The following is a 3,827-nucleotide window of genomic DNA, read 5'->3' as shown; positions in this document are numbered from 1 at the left end:
GGCTAATGGCACAGTGTTAGACGACACTTTCACCCCGGTGTTGCCGCTCGCTGCTCCTGCCCGGAAGGTAACGCTGTCTAACGTCCCTCCGTTCATCCGCACCGGCTCGGGCAGCTGATGTCCGGCATTAAGAGGGTCCCGCTGGGCTGCAAAGCCCCGCAACTGAAACACGTCGTGTCCTTCCGAAGGCAGCTGTATATGATCCTCAATAACATCAATGAGGATCTTAATGTCTCCGAAGTTGGATCTCTCTTGCTGCCACCACCACGAAGATTGCTCTTTAGTAATGTTGGAAAGTCAAAGACAGCAACCGTCAGGGTTCTTGCATATGACGTATTCGTGCTGCACCTCTCTGCAAGGATCCAGGACAGTTTGTCAATGTAAACTCCAGTGCCTGGGAATATTTCCACCTAAAAGACAATGGTAAATAAAAAACAAGTTTATCCCCAAACTATTCTTATATTATGTTAAGTGGAATACATTATCAGTAAGGCTGTGATTTTGTTACAGAAATGTGTTATTAAAGACCACAGTATGTCTCAATTCTAAGTTTATTAATTTACAGACATAATAAAGTCAGTGAATCTGTGACACCCATAATTCAATTACATTCTTATTATCAACTATAACTATGAATATAACTGATAATGTAGCATCATTAGATTGTTTACAACCAATATTTGTTTTCAATATATATATTTTTACCTTGTCTTTGTAATATTGTAGACCAAGAGTGTTATACCTGTTTTGGTGATTCTTTGTCAGATTCAGAACAATTTGCTGTGGGGCTGTCAGAACCACTTGATGGTGACACACTTTTGTCTTCATTGCTGATAAATGTGGCTTTTGTTACAATTTTTTTCAGATTGTCCAAAAGGTCTGGAATCTCTGGAGAAAAAAACCTTAGTATTAAATGATAATCATTTCTAGTAATATATTTAATACAAAGTGAAAACAAAACCATCAATGCCTGCAATTATACTTGAGAGACTTGCTCTATGTTATTGGCAAACTGACCTTTTTGTGGGTCATTAACATTAGCTACGAAAAAAATAAAAAAGATAAAATACAACAATTACCAGGTCTAATGTAATGCATATAGTCATTAATGTAGGATTATGAAGTTATGTTGAAAAACTTTATTTAATAATCAGTATTATTAAACTATTAGACAGTGCACATTAAGAGTCTGTATTGTGGTTCTAGATTACTTCAGTATGATCAACTATAATACATTACTCTGGAATCTAAATTACTGAAGAATAACATTTATCAAGGTAAGGAATTATTTGCTATAAATAAAAAAACTTACCATCAACCATACGGTTTCGAAGACATTGGTTTTCATTTTTAAGTCTTGTGTTTTCCTTTTCGAGCTGCTTAACTTTTTGCTGTAGCTCAACTTCACTGGACTCTTTAAATGTCTGTAGAATATGACGGGATCTAATTCTTGAAGCTCCATCGGTTTTCTTTCTTATTTTGTGCTGTATTCAGAGAGGAAGAGAGTTTAAAATGAAAATATATATATATATATATATGAATATGATTAAAAAAAAACAATCCTGCAATACATTTATTTAATATTTGCAGTAATTATCTCACCGGTAACTGTGGTTCATCAAGGTCACTATCATCTGAAATTTGAAGTTTTTTGTTTGGTTTAGGTACTCTCTTCATTTTAGGACAGGGCATTTTTGTTAGGTCATTAAGTTTTCTTCTTAGTTCGCCTTCTTTTCCTAAAATAAAAATAAAATAAATAAAACCCTGCATTATGTCCACAGATATTTGGGGATTATATTTATTTGTCATAAAAATACTGTGCTTTGACCATACAAATTAAGATGAACAGCCAACACTGAATCAAAACTGAAGTTAAATTATATCTGGTTTAATTTATTTTGTGATTTGGGGGATTTTATTGTAAAGCACAACACCCAATAAATCGTTCTTACAAATGCCAGTCAAGTATGACGAGTTTTTAGCGCCCTCACCACCACCTACCATGTTATAAGAGTATGTTAGAAGTACAACACATTAATAACTTAAACATTCATTTCAAATATACTGTGATTGTATATATCAAATAGCATGTAAAGACTTTAATGTTTTTTTTTTAAATAAACATTGTTACCAGTCATAATGATCTGCGCTTCATGGACAGGCCATCCACCTTTTGGAGGTTTGTTCGTGTCTCTCCACTCTGCTCTGAAGTTTCGAGTCGTCTCTTCGTCATCATCAGCAATGCTGAAAAAATCAAAATTGCGAAAGCAAGCAGTGGGAATCACGCTGTAAGAGTCTTTGTCGACCCCGCTTTCCCACTTCACCAACGCGTGCATCACCGCCATACTACCTTCACCTTCTCGTCCGTTTTTTCTGCGCCTTTTTCCCCCGACAAGTCACGGCACAAAAAACAGTCCCGCTCTGCATTCTGGTACTTGGCGTTCTTAATAACACCAACAGGGTGTAATCGCATAGACCACTCGAGTATAAAGTACTACATATCCCATCAGTTACAGTTTTTTTTCATCTTCTGAAACTGCAATTTAGCACTTTCAACTGTTTCTTAGTGATTCCTAGAATTACTAACCGGTATTGTAGTCAATGTGTTTATAACCTTTTTTGTTTAACGATTTGTGTGTTATCCTATGGGATCCCATGGTCTTTGATTTGGTCACGGAAGTGATTTGTCTTTGATTTGTTGATCTAGAGTTGAATTTTAATTAGTTTTTCCCTTTTGTATAATTAGTGTAGTGCTACATTTAGTCTTTGTTTTTAAATAAATTTGACAATTTATATCTTTGGAATTGGTGTCTGCGTCCAATTATTACAGAAATTGAGTTCTACAAGACTCCAGGATTCGTGATAAGGTGATACTATGAATTCACTTCTTTAATTGAAATGTATAAGTGTACCTTACGCTACATATATGTATGTATGTATGTATGTATGTCCAATTGCTTTGACAATACAAATGAATTGAATTGAGAGGGAGAGAGAGAGAGAGAGAGAGAGAGAGACAGACAGACAGACTGACAAACAGAAAAACAGACAGACACAGACACACACACACACAGAGCCAGCCAGCCAGCCAGCTCAGCGATGACATCACGAGCCTCTCTCAGCTGACTGCTATGACATCACAGAGCACGTACATTCCGTTGCTTGCCGTCTGTCAACCACTCAGTCACTGCCAGCCAGACTGGCTGGCTGGCTGGATGGGGGGGCTGCTTGCTGCTGCTGCGTACCTTAGCAAGCTTATTTGCTTGACCGGCCTTCCTCCTCCGCCCACATGCCCACCTATGTCCGATCTGCTGTTCACCTGGATCACAGCTCCGCCCCAACAAGGCAGAGCCCCCCAAGAATGGTACAAACTCACCCACGATCCCCTCCACGGAAAGCTTTAGCAAAAGGCAAAAGCGTTATACGTAATGAAGAGGAACCCGAGTCCAAGACGCATCCGACCAGCCATACATATTTGTGTGTATTAAAGATCACATTTTCTTACATTTAGTTTTTCTGTACTTTATTACATCTTATTGTGATTTATAAAAGTATTGTTTCTTTTCCATATGTATGTATGTATGTGTGTGTGTGTGTGTGTGTGTGTGTGTGCCTGTCTCTGTGTGAAAGTGTGTGTGTGTGTGTGTGTGTGTGTGTGTGTGTATATGTCTCTCTGTGAAAGTGTGTGTGTGGGTGTGACAGTGTGTGTGAGTGTCTGTCTGTCTGTCTGTCATGTAACTCGCACTTCTGTGAGGGCACCATTTTTGCAGAAGAGATGTACACATTTTGGAGCAACATATGCTGCCATCCAGACATCATCTTTTCCA

The 3,827-nt window shown here is 38.0% G+C and overlaps 1 non-coding gene across 1 annotated transcript; it reads right to left on the bottom strand.

The window, feature by feature from the left end:
- Window positions 1-3,333: 3,333 nt before the first annotated feature.
- Window positions 3,334-3,448, bottom strand: LOC136733972 (U5 spliceosomal RNA). Its single transcript, XR_010810352.1, has one exon. It is a non-coding gene; the product is annotated as a U5 spliceosomal RNA (small nuclear RNA).
- Window positions 3,449-3,827: the final 379 nt, after the last annotated feature.

This window comes from Amia ocellicauda, unplaced genomic scaffold (genome assembly GCF_036373705.1).
Source record: "Amia ocellicauda isolate fAmiCal2 unplaced genomic scaffold, fAmiCal2.hap1 HAP1_SCAFFOLD_38, whole genome shotgun sequence".
In the NCBI taxonomy this organism is placed as follows: Eukaryota; Metazoa; Chordata; class Actinopteri; order Amiiformes; family Amiidae; genus Amia; species Amia ocellicauda.
Note: the sequence above shows the minus strand (reverse complement) of the source record. Positions and strands in the feature narration are given on the sequence as shown.